Consider the following 27,147-nt stretch of genomic DNA (forward strand, 5'->3'; position numbering starts at 1 on the left):
TTGCACCACTCCCCCCACATACACTTGCTAGCTTTTGCAAAGTTTCTCTCTTGGCAAACATGGATAAACAACTTTTGTTCTCCCCACCTTGTTGCCTGAGCAGTAGAGGACGGGGTGAAATGCCTGTGTGTGAGGCCCACATCCATCACGGAGAGCAAGGGTAAGGAACATTTAGAAGGGCTGATCAGCAGCAGAAGGACCTGGCCTGATGAGGACCCAGCACCCTGCTTAGGGGCAGAGGTGCAAAAGTGCTCCTCTCATGCAGTGTGGATTTCAGGCTGCAATCCTTAACCAGAGGAGAAATCTTTTGGTGCCACTGCCTGGCGCGTGGCGGCCAGGAGCTCTCCACAACAAACGGGAGGCGTAGGCAGACAGACAGGTAAGGCCATGCTCGACTGCCCCGTCAGCAACACGGCAGCCTCCAAGGCAGGAAGGGGGCTCTCAGTGGCTTCCAAACTGTTTGCATGAGAACCCTGGGGAAAGGGAGCCACAGCACAAGCGTTGTCCTGGAGACATCTGCGCAGGGATGTGCCGTCTCATTTAAAGACCCTTTTCTCAAGAGCTAGGGACTTTATCCCCAGCATGCTGGCGAAATTCCACGTTGCTTGATTTCATTCCGCCCCTAGGTTCCCTTTGTGTTTTCAAGCAGGCACAATACTCGTCTTCATTTCCTCTTCTCAACTCTTGTTAAATTTCGCCTTGCTCCAGTGAACAGATTGCGTGTTCCAGCCAAGGGGCTGCCCCATCACGGTTGTGGCTGACGTGAGCCCCGCACACTCGGAGCCGTACGCTCGGTTTTGTGAAATGTTTCCGAGCGTACCTGGATGGAAAATATATGCCCTCCTGTCATTCCCCTTTAGCAGCTGAACAGAAATACGGGCAATAGTAGAGAGCTCACAAAGAACTGTGAAAAACTCCGCTTACCCGTTTATGTATTATGCATTAAAACCTGTCTCTATTGAGCTGTCCAAGATAAAGTTCTACTGGCATGTGATCAAAAGCGTAGGAAATTACCTTGATTTGTCCTGGCTAGAGCTGGCTGCCTCATGTAAAAATATTTGTGAATAAATTATTTGCAGATTGATGAGGAAAAAAGTGAGTGATTTATTTGATGAATATTGTTCAGCTGGCTCTTGAGCTAACCAGACCATGAGGAAAAAATATTGGTGAATGGTTTATTTGAAGATCTAGTTGAAATTTGACAGGAGAAAATGGTCAAACAATCTGCCACTATTATTCAAATTCCGGTAGACCTGGATAATGTTCACATGCTACTAAAGCATACCCCAATGCTTCAAGCCATGGCCATAAAGAAGACACTAAAATATGAATTCAAATCTTCAAATCTATACTCACCTTCTCCTTACAAGAGATTCTCCTCAACCACAGACCCAAAGGTACCTATTAATGAGCACAGAACAGATTCTACATTTGCAGTTATTTATTCTTATTTATTATTAAGACGCTCTGGAAACTCTCTTGCTTGATAGAACAGCAATGAAAATTGAGTACCTTTTACTCCTCTACAGCTTCCCTTCAGTGGATTTCTAAGCACTTTACAAATTTCAATGGGTTTAATGTTACAGCTGTTCTGAGAGGCAGGAAGGCATAATGAAATCCAGGAAAAGCAGAAAGCACACACCACAAGCTACAGGTTTCTTTATATCATAAACTCTCAAACTTCATGAGCATCTTTAGACTAGATTCCTTTCAACAGAACACATCATTCAAAGACTGACTAGATTTTTCAAATCTGACTGCCTGAACTTTGGCTCCTAACTACTTAAGCGCTCATAAACACACTACTGTTGAAATTTGGTGGAATTTTTGAGCACTAAGCACACAAGGAAAACCCCCATGCGTTGTGATATTTCCATGCATATATACAGATTTAGCAGCATGTCTCTAGATGATTGATGGTCTCACAGGTTAGAGCCATAATATCTGCAAGACAGGCAGGTTGCAGAAAGCTGCCTGTGGCTGCGGGTTGCACATCATGTCGCTGTCACCACATGAGCAAACCACATGCAAAAAGGTTATCCAACCTGTTATGCAATAAATGACACATCCTCCTACCTCCTGCCTCCCTCCTGCACTTCCAGCAGCAGGGCTGCAGCCCCTCTATTGCTTCTTGGTTGAAATGGTGAATGAAATATGAGGGGCTGCACTTCAAAGCGCTGGAGAGATGTTAAAGATCTGATGTTAGATGTTATGGCAGCTCCCACTACGGCATGAGCAGTAGGGATAAAATCAACACCCTATTCAAACTACCGGACATTTTCTTGTCAGCTTGAGTGCAGACAGGATTTGATCTCTAGCAGCAAACTGAGCCTCAGCAACCAAAGAATTAGGGAGCAGAAAATACATTCTAAAGCAGTACATGACAAAATTATCCCCCACCAACAACTGGCACTCTGAACTCCTACAGAAGTAAATACTTAAATAATCAATTTAAAAGACACATATTTTTATATAAGGAAGACTGAATATCAAATTTAAAATCTGCTGTTAGCCTTAATACAAATAAACTGTAAAACCAGAAATAAATATTTGTATGATTGCTGTTGATCATTAGAGACAGTTTAAAATCCAGATTTACTCAGCGTGATTTTTATTCTCCTTCCCACTGGCATGTCTCCTCTCTTGAACTAGGAAAAATCAAAAGGAGTCAATTTTGCTTTCAGGTTTTCTCCCTTTCTGCGATGTGACTGCAAAAAATCATAGGGGAGGATATTGCTCTGTTTTAAAGGAACAGATTTCATTAGATACAGAGAAGGAAAACAATAGAAATATTTCTCTTGGCATTTATTTGTTTTTATATGGATTCTCCTAGGCAAAATTGAAGCCACAAGAGAGGGGAGTCTCTGCTTATAACATGGGCAGGTACAATTCTACAATTCTTATCCTGCTCCACATTCACTCTCTTGATACTGACCACTTACACTCCATTTTGGGAGCTTGTTTTTTTTTTCAGTAAGGTCAATCTGAGCTTAGCTCTTCTTTGTGTTTCTTACCTGTGGGATTGCTGTCTTCCCACATCAGAAGCAGGCTCAAATTCATTTCTGACCTTGATTGCAATGAGTAGGACATCCACGCGGTGAGAATAAATCAGATTAAATCAGAAGCAAAAACAGTGCATTTCTTTGGCAGGTCCCAGAACTTCATATATTGTTGCCTTCTATTACACAATGTGTATAACCCAACCTTGACTTTGGGCCATTCTGAGACACAGAAATTACGGAAACAAGAGGCCAGGAGGTGTCTGCCTATGCCACACTGAAATGCTACATATAATATACACTGAGCTGTCACCTATTATCCTGAGTTGATTTAAAGTAATCTATAATCCAGGGATGAGAAGTGAGCACCATAGGATGTGGCAAATCCTTCTCATACAGCAAGACAGTGTTGTCATTATACCAGACCCTGAAAGGAGAAATACACTGTCTCTTCAAAGAAGGACTTCTCATTTCTTGAACACTACTGCTAAAAGAATCTTTTCGAGTCCATTTACATTATCAGGAATTAATTAAGAGATTAGGCTAAGGCTGGTGATTAGGGCCCTGTCTGAGAATGTGGGCATACTCTTTATTAACAAGAGCCTAGAAACAGGAAGAGGCTCCACACCCCCCCATACATACAAGCTAGTGCAGTCACTGCATTCCAAGGAACTGAGATCTCAGTGCAAAGGATGATCCAGAAGTCAGTCTTCTGGGGATCTTCCCTCCCCTCGATGGGCCTAGAGGAGATGCTGTGAAGAGAGCTTTGTGTTCTCAGACAAAAAGAATCTGGGAAAGTCAGTGAAGCCTCAATGTGTGTTTTTCAGGTTAATTTCTAACTTGCAGTGCCGAGCAAAAGAGAATAGAGATGCAAAATACATGCAAAATAAAACCAACATAAAAGTTCAGTGACAACTGGCTTATTGAAAACCCTGCTTTTAGCAGAGTTCCAGAAACCAACTCAGAGAGCTTAATGCACAAATAATAAAGGAGAGCAAGACAATCTCTGTACTTATATATTTCCAGTCCTTTTGGCATCCTAGTAGTCCAGCATCTCCTGCCTATCGCAATTTGCTCTCCTTTCCTCTGTTTTGTTTTCACATCGAATGACCAGCTAACTAGCTATTGAGCCAGCAGAGACAAAAGGAAAAAAGGTCAAAAACTGCAGATGTCTCAGTGTTTGTGCCCAGGGGACATCAGATAACAAGCTGTTACAGCCTGCCTGTAAATCCACTGGTTGACTTGTTATTCTTGAGTGTCTGCGTAAGGCCTCATTGATTCTAGTTTGGCACTGTGCTGTTGACCCTGCAGCGTTTTGAGGAGATCTGCAGTACAAAAGGCTCATCAGCTCATCCAGCACATCTTCTGTGAGTTTTGGATAATGGTCAGAGAAGTGAAGCTGTATCTCACCCCAGACCTTCAGCTGAGATGTCAGCGGAGGGCTCCTGTTCTCTGCTAGGACGCTCCGTACACCTGTGCCTTGGCAAACCTTGCATCCTGGAAGATGGGCTCTGTTAGAAGGTGCTCCTGTATTGGCAGAACAGGGAATGTGCCTGCTGGTCACGTGGCTCTTCAGGACACCCCAAAAAAGCCTGAAAAGTCACAGTGTAAACCACGGCACAAAGTCCCCTTGCCTGCTCTGTGACCGCAGGGACTGCGAGCAAGGAAACACATTCAGATCCAAATCACGATATATGAAAGCCTGACTAATTTAGACCCAAGGGACTTCAGAAGAGGGCAGATTTTGGCTATCTGTGAGAGTGCAGTGTGTGCATATAAAGTCACTGGAAAATGTTCAATAAGGCTACACATACTGTGTCCCTCAAACTACAGTTCTGTGACTGGAGAGTCAGTGGCTGTTATTCATAAATTGCATGTCTTATAGCAGAATAAGAAGGGTTGATAAAAACAGCATGAATAAACCCTATTAGCATTGTTTTAAGGAGACCTCCACTCCAGCCCTTGCACAGATGAGTGAGCAAAGCTTGGCAAGTCTGCACGGGGGCTCTGGCTATTTTCCTGTATCCCTGAGGGAAACAGCATTTCTCTGCTGGTGGAAGGGATGAGAGCCTCTACATTCCCTGCCACTAAGATTTCCCATGGGCTTTCAGGCCAGCTCCTCACCCACCACCATGCTGTGGAGTGATGTTTCATGCGAGCAAAATGACTCCAGAGTAGGGGGGATCGAGGAGCAGTGAAGGACTAGTGCAAAAGGAAGTATCATTGCATTTCCCGAGCTTGTCACGGAGGATCAGGACAGCTGGGTAGCCTTGGAGACAGAAATTGAAGGTGTGTTACGGGGATTTACATGCTGGTTTTGGAAGTCCTGTTTCAATTTAAGATGATTAGCAATATCTGGGAAAGCCCTCAGGAAGCTGACTCCTTTACGTTTTCATAAAGGCATCAGACAAGGCATAGCCCCTTTCTTTTAGCAAGAATTTCCTAGCCAGTGGCTGGAGAAATGTGCTGCTTTTCTCCTTGCTGTGACTAGGCAGCTGCTGTGCTCACTAGATTATAACCCAGGCTGCATGGGAAGATTTGATTTAAAGCAAGCCTGGCTGATGACTCTCTGCATGTAAAACTTCCAAACAAGGAGGAGGGAGCAGCTGCAATTACACTTTTCAATTGGGAAGTGAGAAAATAGAGATAATTTCCGTTTCTACAGCAATGTGAATAATTATCAAAAAGAAAATGGTTGACTGGCAGCTAGAAGCCTTCTCCTGCTACCTAGAGCAATGGGCCAGTAGCAGCAGCACAGATGAAATCCTTGGACAGAAGAGTCCACTTCTAAATTTTAAATCTCCTTTCCTCATTCTCATGTTTGTTTGTTTTTCATTTTCACTTACTTAGAATTTACATTCCCCCACCCTGCCCTGAGAACACAGTGTATTACAAGGTTTGCATGTGAATATCGCTTCTGAGATTTCATGTTGCCTCTGCTTACATCTCAACACCAATCAAACAAGACTTCAAGGCATTCAGGCACTAAGCCTCCATAAAGCATCCCTTCCTAGATTAAAATCAGCACTGTTTATTCTCAAGAACGTTTGAAAACCAGCCATGTTTAGCAGGTGATGGGCACTCCCCACGAAGTTGCTTTGACACAGCGCTAGTTTTCAGGTGCTCTCCTGTCTCAGACAGGAGCTCCTAGCAAACTTCATGTATCCAGGGACTGACAAATCCATGGCAATAGCCTTCTGAAGTGCTAATAAAATGCCAAGCCAATTCTGGAATCATACTCTGGCATACCAATGTGGGCTTATTTATCTGAATGTTGCGATGCTTCTGCTGCCAGCTAAAAGAAGTTTGTGCCCCCCTGTGAGTAACACCGGCTCAGCTGAGCTACCTGGACACTGCACAACAAGAAGTCCAGTGGTACTCAGCTGGTCTAACTGAAAATGCACTGAAATTCACTTAGATAGCTACACTGAAAATCCACAGGATCCTAATTAGGATGATCAAGTAGTCTACTTTAAAACATCAGTACAATCTGCTACCGAGCCCACAGGCTCTCAGAAATAATGAGCATTAAAGGAAAAAAAACTCTTCAGAAAGGAAGGTCTCACTGATACCTTAGATAGCAAGCAGGTCATGCCTTTTGCATTTCTTGATGAGCTTCTGTAGCCAGTCTTCTCCAACTGCTCCTGCCAGCACATGTTGGAGCACATCTCATGCCTATTCAAACAAACAAAAGAGGATGTCTCGTCTTTCACTTTCTCCTTCCTCCATACTGTGGGGAATTACTGCTCTTCTCCATTCTGCTTCTCATGTGGAGAGAGTAATTTTTAGTTTTTTATTGCAGTAAAAATAATACAAAGCTTCATGAATGAAGCTGGCAAAATACAGAATAGGGCTTTACTCTTCATGCACAAAGATAAAATGGTAACATAATATTTAATCAGGGAGTGAAAGAAAGAGAAGTGAGTTCATTAACTTTTCCCTTGAGTGAAAACTCCTGTTTTCATTCTTCTTTTATTTTTATTCAAATAATTTCCAAGAGAACACCATCCATATGCAAATGCATATGTGTTCTCAGAATACAGCTTTCTTTTATATAGATGATCATGAACCCACTTCAATAAAGGGAAAATGTCAGGATTTTTTCATAGAAATAATCGGCCCAGCAGCCAGCAGTAAAAGCTCTATTACCCTCCAATTATCTCTCCCACACTCCCAAGAGCTTGTATACTTTAGTGGACAGTGTTTTGCAGTGCTGGACATCACAGATCCAAACTGCTTTTACTCAGTCCTTCTGTGGGAAGAATCACATGCTACTTTTTGGGGTTTGTAGGGAGTTTTTTCCCCCTGGTCGCTAATGACAGCAGCAGCAGCAGAAGAAGCAGCAACTTTTTCATTGAGTTTTCCATTAAGCAAGATCCATGCTCTTTGGAGGCTCCATAATGCTCTGTGAAGATCCATGTCTCCACTTCTGGATGCTGACAGGAGGTCTGGATTTTTGCCAGGAGTGAACTCAGAGGCAGAGCTGCCTGTGACACAGAAGGACAGAGGAAGGGCAAAGATGCTTTGATGTTGAATGATGGGAAAGCATCATTCAAAAGATGTCATTTGAATTGTGCCTTCATGCTCCAGAGACCTGGGAATGGGAATGTGATTTGTCCTGTATCCAGGGCAATGGCAGGGAAAAGGTCTGTTTCCAGACAGATTTTGAGGGAATTCTGAGCCTTGATGCAATTGCCCATCTCTACCCCTTGACCTCTTTAATAAGCACCAGTTGCCAGATCCCTGAATGGGGTCAGGCACCAGCTCTGCCTCTCCTGAGGCATGCACATTATGGGGAGGAACGTTCTTGTCGAGGAGGCATCCCAGCTAAAAGAAGCCACACAAGAAAGGAAAGGGAAGTTCAGCCCTGGGAGTGCCTGCTCAGAGCCCCTGATCTGGACTGTGCCACTGAGCTCCACCCCAGCAGCTTCCCCATCCAGTCCTAAAGCACAGAACCCAACAGCACCAAAATAACTCCAGAGTTAGTATGTCCTGAAGGTATCCTACTTTCAGAGGAGCATGTGTTATGTCTCTCCAAATGATCCCTCTTATGGGTGTTGCCCCTGGATACGCCCATTTGGGAAGCAGTTTGGTTGTGCAAAAGTTTTTCAAGAGATGCAAACACATTAAAATAACCGAAGCAATTCCCACACCCACTATGTGACATAAAAAACCTAGTTGTCTCCTATCACGAGGACATGTTATTTCTTTATTTTTCCTTTTAAATTACCACATTATCAGAATCCACTAATTTATGAGGAGCAGAGAAAGACCAGGAGAGTTAGTCCCTTCCTTGAAGATGTTGCTTCTGTCAAATTATTATGTGAAAAACGGCCAGGAACTTCTCAATGAATCTTTCTGGAATATTTCCTAAGCAGCTGCTGATTCTTTCTGGGTAATAACAGCAAAGAAATCTGAGAGGAGAAACTGCAGCTGCTGCCACAGCAGAAAGAGCTTATTATGAGACATTGCACTCTTTTGTTTTTTCACTTCATTTGTTTGGGTTTTGTTGAGATTTTTATTTTTTCTGAAGTGATAAATTGCTATGGAAAATCCACACCAGGAAATTTTATATATATGTGTGTATGTATATATATACACCCCTACCAACAGGCAAGTTCCCTTACAACCACGGATGATGTCAGCTATTTTGGTTAGTCATGATTTTGTCCCCTGTGGTGTTTTGATTCCCTTGCTACAGGACTCAAATTCTGCGCTGGAGGCACTAGGCTGGGATTTGAATGATTTGCCACCAGTGCCTGCCTCTTTCCAGCACAGTCTGGCTCAGGTTACTTCCATTTACAGTGCCACAGTGCACCATATTCCCAGGTATCTTCTTATCTGCCTCCATGGTTACTGTGTTCCGATACTAAACCTTCCCAAGAAAGGATCATATCTGCGTTGGGTTTTTTGGCCCTATTGCAATGCAATAACTGATAACAGGGAACACCGTCTGTGGAAAAATACAATTCCCAAGGCTGCACTTAGGGCAACCTTTCAGTCCTTAATTACCCAGCACTGGATCAGAGAGGAAAGAAGGAAGAAAACCAGCTCCAGGCATCTGCTCCCTCAGTCCCTGAGGAGGAAACCTGAGCTGCCAGCCCGGAGTCCACCACCATGCAACATTCCTCCTGCTCGGAGAGCATGGGGGTCTTATGTTTGCCTTATACCCCGAGCTGGTAGGAAGCAAGGGATTATGAAATGTGATGTTGTCAGGGCAGACTCAGCAGAGCACTGCCAAGAAAGGACATTCAGAAAAGCTCAGCATTTTGAAAAGACTCACCAAAGCTTTTTGAGTTCCACGAAACGCTACTTTACATTCACGTTACAAAACTGTGTGACACTGAGGCCAAGAACCAAAACGAGGGGGAATATCTGATATCATAATGTAGTTGGAATTCAGGTGGCTGTGGGCATGCCACCTGCATGCTAACAGAAATAAAGATATTTCTAGTGCTTTTCTGAAGCACTTCTGACATCCTCCAACACCCTTCTTTACTGTCAAGCTTCTAAATAAAATTAAATAAATGCTGCCATTAAGCAAGAAGGTTATTTACCCTCTTAGATACTCCATGCCCCCCTCTGGAGGCTGTGCACTCTTTTCTCCACCACAGTTCACTTGCTGTGCAAGTTCAGTTTGGCATTTGTCAAATCCTTTCCAAATCTGGAAACACTGATGTGTCACGGAAGTATTTCCTTGTTTGGGGGTTACTGGGTGGATTAATTGCAGTGGCTTCTCAAAGGACAACTTAATCTGCATTAGCAACTCACCTGCTTCTCAGTGCAGCTACTGTGCATGTGTTGGGAAGGATGGATGGGAAATTAGGACATTTAAATCATTTTTGCTTTGTGTTTCTTGATGTGTCTTAAGCTACGTGCCTAAATGGCTGGCAAGCATTTGCCACACTACTTAAATGTATTATGAAAATGAGTCAACAGAGAACCTCAGGCTGGTTGGGATTTTTTTTAACTTTCTCAGGCAATCAACTAAACCATATCCTCCTAAGCAGCTGAATCCCTAAATTATTTGTCCATTAAAAAAAGAAGAAAAGAAAAAAAAAAAAAAAAAGAAGTCGTTTTAGCCAGCAATGTGACTTTGCAAACAGTCCATTGTATGTCTTGGAATCAAAACTGCTCTGTGACACAGACATGTTTCATTATTGATTCAACAAATTTCAATTCCATATGGCTTCAGTTACAGAAAAACTAACTGGAGCCTTTCCTTCCTTGCACAAAAGCATCGTCAGCTAAACTCCAATAGCAGAAGCTTTATTTCAGGCATGTGCAAGGGGTGGAAAGAGGCTAATTGAATCTGATCTGATAGTTTTTCCAGTTTAAAAATTAGTGGGGATTACTATTTCTTCTAGATGAAGGAGGGGAAAAAAAAATCTAAAAGAGGCCAGATTCTGAGCTGGTGACCCTGTTGACGACCTGGTCCCATTTTACAACTAGGAAAATAGTAGTTCTAGAAGGGTCCTGCAAATGGGACAGGATGGTGTGGGTAAGTGGTGAGTGTTGTGGACCAGCATGCAACTCCTCTGCAGATCAGCAATTATTTGCAACACCACAGCATGGGGATTTTGCTAAATCCATGCTTCTGATTTGGCAGCCATGGGCTCCCAGTTCTGCTGGCTCTGACATCAGTGGCTTCCCAAGGAGGCAAAACCCTTCCTTGACAGAGTCCTGTGTGGGGTCACAGTGATTCAGACTTCCTCTTGCAGCTTGTGGTCCTCAGCCAATGCCCACTCAAGTCAACAGAAACCTTTTTGTTGTCTTCAAAGGTCAGTTACTTGGCCTTTATTTGTCAGTCTTTGAGTGCAATTAAAGCCATTTTGTGTACAAATGCATGGTGGACACTGTTCCTTGGATGATGCTTGTCTTCCTCACTGCTTGCTTAGTAGGACTGGGGATGGTAATACCAGTAAATTATTTTGCCTGTGCTGTGAGCCTGCCTGTGGCTTCCAGGGGTTGGGTGATTTGAGGAATCAGGGCTTTGCCTCAGTTCCAGCTTTACAAAGATTCACGAGGAGGGGAGTTTAAACCTTCCTTGCCTCTGGCATCCCTTCACTTAACTGCACTGTCCCTTTCATTTCTCTGGATTGTCTCACTGTTGCTTGAGCCCTGTAAAGCAGGACATTACAAAAATCTTGGTGCTGGAAGCCAGTTTTGCTGAGATTGACATGGTTTGTCAGGGTGGCAGTGGGGTCCTGATGGAGGGAGCTGGGACCCAGATCACTCTGAGAGCCAAACAAAATCTTTCTGTGGGCAAAAGTGAGGTCTGAAGAGCTCCCTGCCTACAAGCCTGATGTCTGCAAGGTTTCACTCCAGCTCTTTTCCTGGTGACTCTCACTGCTTTCGACAAGTCACCAGGCAATTGCAGATCAAAATCACAGTCTGAGCCCCAACTCCAGCTAGCAGTGCCTTAACTGAGACTGGCAGGGGCTGATTTTCAAACCAGTGAAAAGGTATAAGAACCTCACCAACATATTGCTGGGAGGGACAGGGCTGTGCTTGAGGCTGTGGGCAGCCAGGAAGCATCACAGCTGTTCTGCATACAGAGCCAAGTGTGGAGACTCTCATGGCCAAGTCCTGCTTTCAGTACTTCTTCAGTACAGAGGAAACCCTGTGGCAGCTCCTGTCTTCTAACCAAGAGCAAGTGCCAGTGTCCTGCTTTCCTCCATCAGCCTGCAGGATGTGGGGACAGCCAGTCTGTGCATGCTGCCTCTTGATGTCTCATGGCACAGGTTACACAGTGCTACTCCCACCCACCTGAGCAGGGTGCCCATTCCCACAGAGGGACTGCTGGTGAGTCCTGTGCTGCACTGTGTTCATTGCAGGAATGAAATGTTTAGTTATCTCACAGGGTGCACACATTCAGAGCTGAGCTAAAAATCGACTGGATGTGTTTGCTGCATCGTGAACTGCCTGGGTGCAATAAAACATGATAGGATGTTCCAGTTGTTCAAACTTGTATCTGTGTTTAATCAGCCCAGGTGCCTGGCTGTCTGCTAAAGGAAATCCTTCTGGAAGCCACTGAGATGGGCTTTTCTTTATGAAATCTCATTACTGTGATAGGTGGCAGCACTATCTGTTATGCAGGTTGGCATCATATTCAGTTTCTTCTAACGCTGCCTGACTTTAACTGGCTGGGCTGACATCTTTTGTGAGAGGTCTTGCCTAGGGCTGATGGATTCCTCAGCCTTTTGTAAGACATGCTATTCAAATCTGATTACTCTGGTCCTATTAATTTCCTCTTAGGTTCTTCTATAATAGCATTTTAACGCTGAAGTGCTTACAGCAACTCCTGCATTTATTATCACCAGCTCACCTGATGAGAAAAAGCAGCTATTTCTGATACCCCCTTTGAGCTGCCCAAGGTCTGCCTACCCAGGGACCAGCACAGTGCATGGAGGTTCAGAGCAGGACTCACTGATTTCCATCACTGCACCCCTTTGATTTCAAGATGGGCACTGGGCAATGAGAGCGCACAGAGGCAGTGATTACCTACAAATGCCTGATGAAGTGATGTCCATGATATCCCACAGGCAGAGAGAAAGTCCAGTTCTCTGGGACAGAACTCTGGTGTCTTCTCAGTGAGATGGAGTCTTCTTTCAGCCTCCATATCAACTGTTACACACATCTCCTCCAGAAAAAGGAGTATAGGTCAACTGGCAATAGCCTCCTCTGTCCTCACACTTTGCTGTTCAGCCCCTCCACAGCTGCAGTCTGTGCACTGAGAGAGGCAGGGCTCCAGGGGCTAAAGGAGCAGGCAAGTTGGACACTCATGGGGCCCAAAATTAGATTGCCCAAGGCCACCATTATTCTGGCTCTCCTCCACTGCCTTCCTGCTTGTGGAGGGTTTGCTTTCGCAATCTTTAGCATTGTGCTTTTAACATCTTTCTCCTTGGGGCGGGTGGTGGTGGTTAGAAAGATGTCTAACAGAAGCTGACCATCTTTTGTAAAGATTTCTCAGTGGTAGCTCAGGAGATGACAGGGAAAAGCCCAGAGACATGTACCAGTGTCCTTGGGAGGCCTGCCCCTCCTTGGGAAAGCAGGGTGATGAAATCTCAGCTCCTCCCTGAGGTCAGGCTGCCTGGGAGAGGTGTTACATGCCTTGGAGATGTGCTGTGGCTCTCCTCATGGTCCTGGCCACCCAAATGAGCTCCCACCCATGGATCTGACCTGGAGCTGGCACGTCCTCCTGCATGGACATCAGGTGTAGGGAGGTGGAGACCACTAATCTCTTCTGACTGAGAAGGTGATACACAGCCAGGAGGGGCACCTAAATTCAGCTGTCAAAAAGGTCATTGGCTTCTGGCACCAGCGATTACATATCCAAGAGCACTACTACTTATCCACCCTGGCATCAAGTCCTGCTGGTTTTAGTATTTAAAACAATGTTTAAAGCCTAAATTCTGCCATGAAATGCCATTAATGGAGGCTGCCGGCTGACGTACAATCTCTTCCTTCTCTTTCATTTGTGCCATGAATGGTCCTACTTCATCAAGCCTAGCACCTTTGTCTTCCACTCAGAAATGCCAGTCGAGATTTTACACTTACAAAAACGCATCCTAGTGGATCTTGCAGTCTGTCACAGCATGTGGCACCCTGTATCCTGTGAGCCCATCTTCACTGCTGCACTGAGCAAAATGGGCAATTCTCCTTCTGCAAGGCAGCTATTCAGATCCCAAACAGGGCTGATTATTTTTTTCCTGACTTGCAGTTATTAAAAGCTCTCTCTTTTGCAGGCGTGTTGTTGTGCTGGATCAGAAATAGCGACGCAGGGGCACTGAAGGTTGAGCCATGTGTTTTGCTAACACTTTGGAAGACGATGCCATCTGTGACATGATTTAGATCAGTGGTTCAGTGAAATTCTGTTGGCAGGGAGTTATTCACCAGATTAATGTTTCAGAAGTTCTCATGCTTCCAAAATGATGCTTTGTCTCCCTCTGCTATTTTCTTTCACATCTCCAAAGGTAAGCCCTGTCAGAGTGCCTCATTAGCATGTCTGGACGAGGCAAGAAATACAATCTTTGCTGGCACAAACCCGTGATGCACAGCTTGAAAGGGTGCACAGAGGTCCAGATGCTTTGAGCAGGTCATGCAGATGTCACCAAAGCCTGTCTCATGGGCCCACAGCAAGAGTCCCCTCCCAGACACCTCTTCCCCACAGCATCCTAACACAGGAGGCCATCCCCGCAGCACATGCAGAACACAGTGTGGAAAGAAAATTTGGTTCTTTCAAGAGAAAAAAATTTTGGCCATCTGAAGACCTCCATGGCAAATCATCACATGCCTCTGGAAGTGCCCCATTTGTGTAAGCAAGAACAAATTTTAAATGCCTTTGATTTTAATACTCTGTGAGGACTACAGCTCCCTACACACACCAGACTTCTCTGGTTCACAGGCAACCAAAGTAATCTCAATTCTCCCTTGCACAGATAGACTTTGCAGAGGTCCCCTCAGGCCCGGAAGCCCCGTTGCTCTGGGTGCTGGTCAAAGACCTCCAAAGCCAGTAAAGAGCTCACAGCCCTATGAAACACCTCACAAACATCCTCCAGACAATCTAGACGTGGGAAATAAAATTCTGCAGTACCTCTGTGGGCATCTCTCCCCAGCTATTTTCTGAAATACATTTTCCCATAAAGCACCAGCAGTGTCAGATACTTCAGAGTGGCTGCAGCATCCTAAGGATGTGGGGGTTGCTTTGAATTCCAGCAAACCTTCTCTGGGTAAAATGATCTCTACACAGCATTATTTGTAATTGAAAATGAGAGGTTAGAGTAAATGAATTCTCATCACCATCACAGATCTTCATAAGCTGCCCACTGCCACAGTAATTAGGCACAAAAATTAAGCAGTAACAGCAGTTGTTTCTGAAGTATTCTGAACGTCATAAAAATAGTTTTAATGGTTAAAACCCAAAGTGCTGGGAGCCATCACTGTGACAGCTCCGTAGATGAGAGCTGCATCCCAGCAGCGAGATGCAGTAAATTTACTCACAGTAAATCTGGATCACTGGAAAAACAGTTAGATAAAACAGAACATTTTCATACCTGTTAGTTTCTGGGTTGCTGTTGATTGGACAGTGTGTCTGATCATTTGTGCAGCAGAGTGACAAATAACTTATAAAATTATTTCTTTGAAATGGTTTGGAAATATAGCTCTTCTTGCCATATATTTCATCTGGAAGGCAATTTTTTCCTGCCCTTCTGCACATCAGCCTGGAGTTTCTGTTAGAGAGAAGTGGTAATACAGAGAGACATCAGCATCATTCATTGAATGAAAATACTGAAACAGCAAACAGTTTCTAAAAATAAAAATACAGTGAATATGTCTTTAGGTCTCTAAGGCATTATATGGTGACTAATCAGAGCGGTTTTCCTACGAAAAAGGGACAGAAGCAATAGAGATGGCATCAGATTTAATAGCATAAAATGCAAGGTCGTGCCCCGAGGGAGTAATAATGAGAATTTCTGCTACCAGCTGGGAGCTCATCAGTTGGAAGTGACAGAGGAGGAGAAAGACCTGAGCGCGCGAGCTGATCAAATGTCTGTAAGCTGGCAGTAGCATGCAGATGTGAGAAAGACAAATGTGAGCCTAAGACATGTCAGATGAGGGATTTCTAATAGAAATAGCAAGATTTTAATGCCATCACAGAAGTACAGAATATTGTATGTCCATATAAAAGATGAATTAATTTAAAATTGCCCCTTTTTTTGTGCCTTTCTCTCTTGTCATGACCTGGGAGGAGAGAGCTTTCTTCCACAAGGAGAGACTAAATGAGCTTGGCTTCTTGAGTCTAGCAAGACGCAGCCTGGGAAAATATATATTTGTTGCTTACAAATACCCTGGAGGGAAGTACCAGGAAGAGAGAAGAACTATTTGAGTGAAAGGGCAGTCCTGGCACAAGAACAAGTGCCTATGAATTCACCAGGAATACATTTCAGCTGGAAATTAGAAGAAGGACCTGACGATCGAAGAACTGCATCTCTGGGATTGACTTCCAGGAGATTTTATGGGGACAAAAATCCCAACTTGTTTTAATGCAGAAGTGAGTTCTTTACCACAGCTACCCCAAGCAGCAGGGGATTGGACAATGTGGTCCAAAAGGTCCCCTTTTGTCCCTATTTTCCACTGTCCTCATGTGCCTATCTTGTTCAACAACCTAAGACTTCCCAGTGATGGTATTCAGCTACCTCTGAGTAGCTGAATAACCAAAAAAAAATTGTTTTCCTTATTTTGCTGACTAGAACTCACAGCCAAGGCCTGATACTGTCCCTCTGGGTATTCTCTGGCCCATTTTGTTGAAGAAATTGGTGAGGACAATCCCAAGCCTGTTTCTAGTGGACACATGCCACGTGAGTCACACCATCCAGCATGTCTGTGGAGAAATGGGCCAAAGGCTCCCAGCTGCCCTTTGCACTGAGATCAGCTCTGCTCCTGCCCGGGGTGGAGAGAGATCACACATTATCCAAATGTTTTCATGCAGAAAGTGAGGCATTGCACATAAAGGCTTTGCTCCTGCGGTGTGAGGTGCTGCATGAGCACATCATAAATTACTCTCTTGGTGTCTTTTTTTGACTCTTCTCTGTGTTGAAGAGCTAGAGATGAAGCTTGAGCTTGGAGAAGGGTGGAAAACCATGATGTGCACGTGTCAGGTAGGTGATGAGCAGCTTGCTTGCTACCTGCCTGGCACTTCATGCACCACTCACCTTTTAAGGTCATCTGAAATTTGAGGAAGCCCAGCCCAGAAGCAAAATCGAAACAGATATGGCAGCTGGGTGAGGTTAGACATTTGACATTGAAGTCCTCACTTGAAGCAGCTGAAATGGAGCCATGGGTAGAACTGGCAGGTGGGAAGCTCAGTCACAGCCTGGAGGAGGTTTGCTAGGTGGCTCTTCTGGTCAGGATGATCTGACCACCCCTGAGGGACAAGGAGCTTTGTCCTTCCTCTGCCTGTGACAGGAGACTCTGGGCAGATAATCTCAGAAAGTGTCTGGATACAAAGCTTTAGATAAAGACACATTTTACATACATTTCTTTGCTTTCAGACTTAATAAAACACCACTGACCTTTGTTTTCTTTAACCTCTTCTCCCTGGCATATTATGTCTGTCAGATTGCAGTACCATTAGGGGGGTTGTTTTCTTCTTGTAGCACTGTAACCTCACACAGCAATTTGTCACCGCAGATAAAACATCCTTGCTGTCCCATGCTGCATGCAAGTTAAAACAGGCATGGCATGCAAATCCAACTGAAATGCAAGAGTTCAAGTTCAGAGGAGTCTGGAGGAGAGGAAAGAAGGGGGACTGTTTTGTGACAGTTTTGCAGAGGACTGCCAAGGCAGAGTGGTAGTGCAGTCACAGGTGAGAGGAGGGAGGGCTGCCCGGGAGCAGGAAATGCAGAACAGCAAAAAATGGGAGCAAGGGATGCAAGGAGGGATGTGGAGGAGAAATGGAGGGGAAGGAGGTTGGAGGAGAAAGTTAGAGAGCTAAAAACACTGCTGCTGTGTGCTCAGAAACGAGAAGGAGCCCAAGGGCACTGTAGATAACAGAGTATGGCTGCTACATCCCACACCAGAGCCTCCCTTTCATTGCTGGGCAGACGATCAAATGTACACACAGACCTACAAAGCACTTGGAGAGGCTTCAAGGTAAAAGGCACCTATAACAGGAATTATTATTGTTGACATTAAGTAGCTGTGGAAGTTTTCACTTGGAAATGCACCTGGGTTTTTTCTCTTCTCAGCACAGTTGTTATTCAACTGCAGATCTGCGCGGGAGTTTCTTAAGTGCATATCTTTGTATTTAATTCATCCAATTGGTTTGGGTTTGCAGCAGCAGAGTCCCTCCTGTGTGTTTGAGCAGTACACACATAAAGCTGTTACTCTTAGCACAGCAACTGAATGTATATTCTTTGTTCACTACTATATTCCAAGCACTGAGTAAACCCTCAACAAATGCTGTCTTCAAAAACTGGCCACACAACCATGCCAGTCAAACTTTCCATGGAGTCAGAACCTCAGAAATCCCTCACCAAGAAGGAAGCACTGGCCTGGTCTGAATTCATTTTAGGAGAGGAAGGAAGAAAGAAAACACATTCATCAAATTTTGTGTCTAGGCTAATGATACTGGCCTGAAATTCAGCCCTCTACTTTTGTTAGATTTTATAGCCTTGCTAACCAGCAACATCTTAATCTGAAACCCTACATGGAAGCAAACTTGGAAGGCTAAAAGAAATCATACTCTTACTCCATCTTTTTGGGCACAAATACACCCCTCTACAATGAGCTCCCTGTGCCCCTGAGGAATTGGGGTCTCCAGGGAACCCAGTTTGTGAAACAAACAGGGATGGGGCAGCCCTTCTCCACAGGGCCTTGGGTTGTGCAAAACAGCTCTCCTCCTCCTTCTCCCCCCGTGGGAAGGGAGTTCATCACAGAAGTGGTGCCACCCTGCAGCAGGGCAGGCAATGAGCAAAGAGAGGCAGGCAGAGCACGAGGAGCGAGGCACGTTCCAGACATGGGAGCAGGGAGGGAGCCACAGGGCAGCAATGCAAGCAGGTATCTGTTTGTACATGGCTTCTGACACCCAATGAGCTCAAAAATCCCTTCACTGAGTACCCAGGGACAGCCTGGTGAGCACAGTGGGAGCTCACGCTGCTCTGTCCCTCTCCTGCACTTGTGACTCCAGCCTGGCTGGGAGATAAAGGTACCTCTAGGCTGGAGTCCTAGGAGGAGAGGACTGATGGAAAGCCCACTGTGCCCTTGGGAGGCCTCAGGTCTCCAGGGAAGGCAAGTTTCTGCTGTCAGGGGGCTGTGTGAGGGCACAGAGCTGTGTGGGCAGGCAGGCTGTGTTTGAATGATGCAGTGCACAGCAGATGTCCAAGAGACAGCCAAGAGGTGGGACTGAGGCAAGGCACAGGGAATGAGTCACCCACAGCTGAAGCCAAGCAAGGCCTGAGCGTTGAGACAAATTGTCTAAGATGAGAACAGGGCCAGAGCCAAGAGGGAAAGAGAAGAAGTCTTCCTATCAGGGAATCAGCCAGAGAGATGGAACAAAATGAGAGAAGTGCAGGATGTAATAAGGACCACCCTTCACCAGACTGGTGGGCATCCAGCTTGGTGCACTGTCTGCAGCAGTGGCCAGGAGCAGATGTCCAAGGAAAAAGTGCAGAAAGACCAGAACAGGCAAAGAGTGTGACTTTCCCCAAAGGACCCTCCCAGCCTCTGGGAGCATGGCATAGCAGCTCTCTGAGCCAGAGGCTGTGCCTGCAACGCTCACAGCCCTCAGGGAGTTTTCTCCTCTGAACCTGATTGCTTTGCAAACCCCACTGTGCTTTTGGCCTCTGTCCGAATTGGCAGGAGTGAACTCCACAGCCTGAGGGGAAAACACAGGGGAGGGATGGAGGAAAGCTGCTGAGAAATGAGGGAGGATGGAGGAGATCCTTCTGGGAAAGGACCCATTGCATCAGCCACTCCAGCCATCTGCAGAACCCTCCTAAAATGGCAAATTGAGGTCACGTCATTGTGGTGCACTCCTAAGCTCTCATGTCAGCCCCTTGGAGGGCCCAAGACATCAGCAGTGCATTTGAGTGGACTGCTCCAAGCGTAGCACTGTCAAAAGGGAAACTGTTTCTGAGAAAGAAAATGCCAAAACCAATGACTTTCAGCACCAAGAAGTTTGTTTTCCCTCCCAAAGAGCCTGCAGTCCCTACAAGGCCAGTTCCTCTACAAGAGAAGAGCTTGGGGCTCTTGGTCAGCCTGCATTGGTGCTCCTTTCTGGACACCTCTGTGCTAATCTGTGTTGGAGAGATATAAACTTGCTCTGGGCACAGCAAGAGGATAGGACAAAAGCTTTCTCTTCCCCAAATAGTAGGGCTTTTTTTTTCTTTCCTGCAGGAAAGGGGCAGCAAACGAAGGTATTATGCCGATTAAAAGAGAGGAGGAGGCAGGATTTGAGTTACAAAAGAAACCGGCACATTACAGCAAGGGAAGCTGCAAGGTACAAGGCCATGCTGTAAAAGAAAAAAAAAAAAAAAAAAAGGAAAAGGCATTCAAACCCTCTCCAGCATCCATCAAAGCGATAACGTTATTGCATGGTACGTTTATAGTTCCCTTGCAGCTGCGGCAGCAGCCTTTCAGTGGGGCTGGGCTTAAAACGAGACCAGAGCCAGTTCTCTGCTGCTCCAGCACCAGCAGACAGGCCTTTTCCACTCCCTCCTCCATGCAGAGACATGCACAGCCTGTAGCAGTGACTCCAAAATTCATTTCACCCTTTAATTGGATTTCATGGAGGAGAGCGAGGCGCGGAGGGGGAATGGCCGGGGCTGCAGGGGTCCCTGCTGCCTGGTGGGACGGTGCAGAGAAGGAGGGTTGGGACAGGGCTGCTGTGGCAGGGTCCTGCCTCGTGCACCCACCAAACCCTGCGTGGGCTGGGTGCTCTGCTGGCCGGGAGAGCAGCACACACTCTATTTCTGGTGTCAATTTTCAGCCAGCGCAAGTCGCTTCCATTTCATCGCACTTAAAAACGTCTGGGCTTAACTAGGTCACATTTCCTACCCGTATCAGAGGCAAAGGCTTCTCTTGCTTGAGTGATTGAACTAACCACCCCAGAAGAATTTTACCAAGCAGTGCCACGAGAGTCCACAATGAGGGATGACTCCCCCTGCCTTGCTCTGGAGGAGTGAAGATAACCTGTGCAAGGGACCAAATGCTGTTTACAGTCCCACTGCTTAAAGGTGCTAGGTGAGAAGCAGCTCCTTTTCAGCAGTATGAGTATGTGTGTCTCTCAGACAAGCTATTTCCACCTTGCATTTTTACCCCACAAGTTTCTGAGTTGTACAACTTTTGTACGCTGTGTTTATCTTGCAGACAACAGCGAAAGCTACGGGGAAAAGAGATTCTGCGCCCCTGGTGCAGGTGAAAGACCAAACCTCAGTCCTGGGTGCCAATGAGTAGGCGAAGAGGCAAGAAATAGCAGACATTTCAATGTAAACCCCAATCTCCTCTGCCTGTTTCCTCCACTGCTGTGGGTGGCTGAGGCCAGCACCTCAGCCCTCTTTAGTGAAGAAATCGGATGGGTCCCACATGCTGGCTGATGGGGACCGCTCACCTTCGCTCCCAGCTCAGCATCACCTTTGCACTGTGACCACAGCCATGCCATTTTGGCCATCAGTGTCCATGGATGTCTCTTTGATTGCGGCTCATTTAGGGGGATAAACGGATTTGTCTTTGTTTTTCAAACACTTCACCTCAATCCTCCTGATACAGGTGGGAACAAGACAGTCACTCTTTTCAGCCTCTCTGCATCCATCACTTTCTCCGCTCGATTTTGCTCCGCATTCTTCATCTGCTACTCGTGCAACAAGAGGGTGTCTCCAGTCCATAATTCACCTGCTCTGCTTAGACAGCAGAAAGGTGGTATTTTCAGTGTGGGGTTTTTTTTTTTTTTTTGGTTTTTTTTTTTTCTTTTTCTTTTAATGCTGTTCTTTATATAGCCAGCCATTTTGTTCTCTTCTGAGACAGCTGCTGCAGACTGAGCAGATGTTCCCAGTGAACTGTGTGTGGTGACACCCAGTCTCCCCCCGCCGTCACCCAGGCAGCTGCGCTCGATGGAGAAGCCGGCGATGCCGTCGAGGCAGCCCTCCCCACTGTGTGCCTCAACAGCGAGGGGCACCTGCCCCTCACCTTGGCTAAGTCCCACTGGGCGCCTGCACAGTCTTCTCTGTCCTAAATTATTTCATGCCATCTGCAAAACTTGCTGCTTCACTGCTTCCCCCACTTTTCCAAGTCATTAATAAATATTAAGCACCAGCAGTATGCTCACAGCTCACTGCCCAGCCTGCTCTCTCCATCCCTGGAGGGAGAGTTCACACCTTCCCCCTTTTCCACCAGTGAGACCCCCAGCATCCCCTCCCAGGTACCCCCACACCATCTCCAGCTGGCTGCAAGGGGCTGCAGCCTGTGCAGAGCAGCTTTGGTGGGCTGGAGGGGCGTTTTTGTCCCTGGTCAGCCCGTGTTTCTAAAAATGGAGCACAGGTTGCCCGACCTCGGCTGACTCACTCGCTCAGCTCCTCCACATTGCGAAGCACTCAATAATTCACAATGCTAAATGGCCCCTTTGGTTCAGGCTGAGCTTCCCATCCCACGGGATGACAGACACGGCACCGCCAGCTCCTGTTACCCTTTCTGTTCTCCAGCCAGAGCAGGAGTGCAGCACATGACAGAGGCCCCCAGACTGACCTCCCGCAGGTCCCGAGGTGCTCCTCGGCCCTCTGAGGGTGCTGTACCCCTTCCCATGGGGGAAGGAAGCTGCAGTGGGCTCTGGGAGGGAAGAGGTTGATAGATCCAAAAAGACTGGCTCTAGTAGGGATTTCTCTGCTGACTTATTGGGCAGGAAGGATGCGAAGCACCCTGCCCTGGCTCTTGGGGGACACTGAGGGCACCCACCTTCCCTCCCCACACCTCTGCATACAGCCCAAGAGCAGGCTGGGTTTGTGACAGTCCCCCTTTGTCACCCAGAAATCCCTCTGTGGGGCTTGAGACCCTCCTCCCCCTTGCCCAGGGGCTGGTGATGGCCACCTGCAGAAGCTGCTCTCTGTAGGGAGCTGGCATCCATTTCATCTCTGGTTTGCAAGGAAGAGAAGGCTTCTTTTAATTTTTGTTGCTGATTTATTTTAAAGAAAAACATAAAGTAGGAATTTTGGGCTGTGTGTGTCTCTGAAGCACTGGAAGTAGCTGTGGGCATCATGTCTGCTTGCTCAGAGAGCTGAATATCCCTCAGAATTCACCACCTCCCAGAGCTTTGGCTTTTGTATCTCTTGTCCACCTCACATCCTTCCTTCCAATATCTGAAGGGAGCCCACAAGAAAGATGGAGAGGAACGTTGCACAAGAGCATGCAGTGACAGGACAAGGGGGAACGGATTCAAACCAAAAAAAGGGCAGGTTTAAATCAGATATTAGAAAAGACATTCTTTACTGTGAGGGTGGTGAAGCACTGGAACAGGTCATCCAGAGAAGTTGTGGTTGCCCCATCCCTGGAAGCTCCACCAAGGAGCTACAGTGCCAGGTCTTCTGCCCCTCTCCAACCTTGTCAGGGGGTCAGGCTGGGGCTCTGTCCACATTTTGCTCAGCCCACGATACATTTAACCAGACTTGTCACTGTGCAGGGAAATCAGCCACTCATGCAGACTGCAAAGCCTTGTTCAGATGTTCACTTTGAGAGCTTAGCCACAGAAAAAAGTACCGTGCACACACAGTACATGACTTTAAAGCCATCAAAATGTGCTCAAGAAAAAGTCAACCTTGCAGACATAAGATGAGAGAACTCTTCATTGCAGAGGTTACTTCCCTGACTAATTTCAGCTTTTCTTTCTCAGGGGTTTTGTCCAAAAATCTGCTAAGAACATCTCTACTTTCTTCCTAATTGGACGAACCACATCTCTTTTCCAGAGAAAGCCTCCTTCCCACACAGACCCAGGCTGGAACAGTGACCAGAAAGACAAACATTTTGAGCAGTTGGGGAACAGGGGATTAGAGGGAAAATGAGTGTCCTGGCTGCCCCTCAGCACCCCCCACGCCTGGTGCTGTGTCCTCACAGCCTGCAGCAGGGCACTTCCCTCTCTCCTTGTGGATGCAAGCATGGTAAAGCCTGTTTCCCTAAACACAGCAGGGAAACAAAGGAGAGATTTCCCAGTCACTCTTGCAGGATTGTTTCCCCTAAAACTCTCCAAAGCAGTGCTACAAGCCCTTCTTTGATGTTTTCTTACATCCTCCTTTATCTGCTTCTGTGACACTTTTGTGGCTTTTCTGCACGAAATGACACAGCTCCCTCCCGTGCTCTGCAGTGGCCTCCTGTGCTTGCATTCAGTGACTCTCTCCTCTGGTCACACCTCTCCTGACCCACTGTCTGCACTGTTTGCAATTTGGATAGCAGCTCCTATCATTTCACCTGTATATTTCATAAAGGGAACCTGTTTGGGGGGTTTTATATGTATCTTGAAAGAGAGTAGCTTTTAACAGCAGCTTTTGCTGACCTCTCTGCTGCATCCAATTCATTTTCATATAACTCATCTAGCAGGACTAAAATCTATACAGAATATCACATGCTATCCATTCCTGAGCGTTTTTGCCTAAGGTTTTCTGTTGCTTTGAGGTTTTTTTCTCAGGTAGGGTCAGGAATGGTACTACTGAGAGAAGGTTTATAGATATTGTGTTATTTGTATTATAACTACAAATCAAACAGGGGAGAGGAGGATAGAGGGAGAGAGAATGAGTAAAAACTCCTTCCTTTCTTCCAAACCAGCCTGTAGTGCAAAGGCAATTATTTCAGGTTAATCTCCTTGTCTTGGACCTCTCTATCAAACTTTTCCTATACAGATTCCTTCCCATTTGGTTAACATTCATTACTATGATGAGCCTGATCACAGACTTCATGGTGCTCCTTGGAGAAATTCATGCCCCCATGCTATCACATCTCCTTGATCACCTGATTCTGCATTTGAATACAACTGCATATGTGCTTTTTCTGACACATATTCAGATCTGATGACACCAAAATCTTCACGTGCTCATCACAGACCTGTATAGGTGTTGATAATTTAAAAAAAGAAAAGTGGGGGGAATGACCAAGCAACTTCATGCAGCCAAAAGATTTCATTTCAGTATTGTCAAAATGAAACATTCGGAACAATTTTTCATTTCTTTCTAAGCCAGAAGGTCTTAAATCCTCATAGATGGAATAAAGAAAATGAAATACATGGCTTTGCCTCTTTGCTTTGCCATGTTTTAAGTTAGACCATGTTTTTTTAATTTATTGTCCTGCCATGGGGTTGCCAGGAATTGCCAGTCACTACACACTGCTGAGTTTCCAGAGCAGAGGAATGAATTGCTCACATCTTCCCTACCCATGGGCTCTGCTGCAATCCACACTGCCCTATCCAGGCAGCCACCCAGCTCCCTGGAAGTGTTTCTGCCTTAAAAGAGGTGTTCTTAATATTCCATTAATTTCTTAATGCAGGTGCTCTGTGCATCTCCAAGCACCTTCAGCCGGTGCTGTGCTGCACAGCAAACTGCTTCCTGGGTCTGAGCAAGGCTCCTCTCCCACACTTTGCCAACAGGTTATTCCCCCTGGAATGCTATTCCAGCCCAGCACTTCGCTGGGCTTCCCTCCACAAGTGCTCAGCACTTGGTCAATACGGAGCTGGCCTTGGCATGCCTGAAGGACAGCAGCGTTGTGGTTGCTGCCCGTAAACCCCATCCTCCCTTGCCCACTGCAGCAGAGTCCTCCTGTGCCCTCTCCAGAGCCCATAATCACCGAGTGCTGCTGCCAGCATCTCAAAAGTTTACAGCCCAGCTAAATTGGCCCGTGCTCCCCACAGTTCTCATTCAGCATTTCCACCGTCACCCTCTCGCTGGATATCTGGTTCAGATTAATTGGCCTGAAGATGGGGCAGCCTGCATTTGTCTGGATTGTTTCCTGCCCGAGCTGCTAACCTCAATAGATATAATTTTTTGAAAAGGAACACATTGGCAGACCATCAGAAAGGAAAACTCCCTGACGGTGCAATTATAGTTTAATGTGTAATGGCCATCTGGGAGATGCAGGGAAAGCCCAGGCATTTTGGGCGTATGGAAATGCAACCTGCTGCTACACATGGAAAAAAATGAAAAATCCACTGGAGAGGACTTTGCAATAGCCAGGGGTGAACAGACTCTGTGTGAACCAATAGCTCATTTCCATCTCCACCCCTGATACCTTGGCCAGGGAAGGCTGACAAAGAGAAATGTAGGCCAGCACAGGAAAGGTGAGATCACCTGCAGGCAGGGAGAGCCATTCCTGCTGGCGACGGGCTAAGTGAGAAAACAACACCAACTTGCCCTGATCTTGGGTTCAGTGACATTGATGGAGGGATTAATTCAAACTGATTGACCACAACTTCAGACCTCACATTGCTGTCACATATGATTAAAGCTGATCAAGTTGCTCACTGCAGATAAACCCTCCGACAAAGGCAGCGCCGCTCTCTGTCCCCGCATTATCAGCCGGCAGCCTGGCTGCTCACGGGCGGGCTCGCTTCTCCAGTGCCTGTGACAAGCGCTTTGCATGAAGGCATTTTAACATATGGCTGAGTAGAGACCCTTTGGAAAATATCCTGCTCCTCACTCAGCATTTATGTTGTGCCACTGGTCATGGAAGTCATCCTACATCGCTTCTAGTGAGGTGACATCCCCTCCTCATGGCGGGTTATTTGCAATCACGCCGGATTGTTCCACGAGCCCATTATGCAACTGATAGGGCTCTTCAGCCTGGCTTTGAGAATAAACGCCAGCCTGAGCATTCAATTATATTTATTCACATTACTCCAAAAGATAGCTTGCTTTCGTGAACATCTTTGTGGGTAGGAAATTCTTTTTCAGCGGAGTGTTTGGGAATAAAATGGGTCACAATCACCAAGGAAGACAGGCCGCATGTTTTATTCACAAGCACATTTTGTGAACGTTTATTGCTACATACACCCAGCTCTAGTGAAGATGGACATCTCTAGTTTTCCTTCTCATTTGCCCTCCCTTAGTTCTTATTTTTGTCTCCAGGTATTAACTGCATCCTATTGACATTTTCAGCTAACAACTGAAGGGGAAAAAAAAAAAAAAATCATTCTGGGAAACTATGCAAAAAAAGTTTACTCCCTCCTAAACCTTTTCCTTAAATTCAATTATATCACTCTCATCCACAACAGTCTAATGGCCATTTACAGAGTCCATATCAGATGCAGCCACACGGTTTCTGCTGAGCAAAAATTTCTCTGGCAAAATGCCACTTCATTTACCGGTGAGCTGGTTTGCTCAGCACATCTCAGCTTTGACAGATTTTCACCAGCTACAGCACAGGGTTGCAGGATGAGATCAGCCACAGTGTTGGCCCCATCCTTGCCTCTCGTGGGGTGCAGGGACCCTCTTTTGCCCTCTTGGCCCCAAAAGCTCCCCCAGAAATTTATTTTCCCTGGCCAGGTAGGAGCAGCTGGGGGTTTATGGACATTTCTGTGCAGGGTGCTCACACTTCCAGCTTTTCAGGCCAGGCTGAAATGGTGGGAGACACAGTCTCTGACCAGATGCACACACCACTGGTCACAGTCCAGCTCACCTGC

The 27,147-nt window shown here is 46.2% G+C and overlaps 1 protein-coding gene and 1 long non-coding RNA gene across 2 annotated transcripts in view; both read right to left on the reverse strand.

Moving 5' to 3' along the window:
• LOC147654432 (uncharacterized) overlaps positions 1–27,147 on the reverse strand; it is a 749,593-nt gene that overhangs the window by 586,879 nt on the left and 135,567 nt on the right. The gene's annotated exons all lie outside the window — the stretch shown is intronic.
• LOC147654438 (uncharacterized) lies at positions 1,429–17,541 on the reverse strand. The gene is made up of 4 exons (XR_015285218.1): positions 17,075–17,541; positions 15,056–15,232; positions 6,572–6,674; positions 1,429–4,526 (listed from the first exon to the last, which is right to left on the reverse strand). It is a non-coding gene; the product is annotated as an uncharacterized LOC147654438 (long non-coding RNA).

This window comes from Cyanistes caeruleus, chromosome 3 (assembly GCF_971803275.1).
Source record: "Cyanistes caeruleus chromosome 3, bCyaCae1.hap1.1, whole genome shotgun sequence".
NCBI classification, from domain to species: Eukaryota; Metazoa; Chordata; class Aves; order Passeriformes; family Paridae; genus Cyanistes; species Cyanistes caeruleus.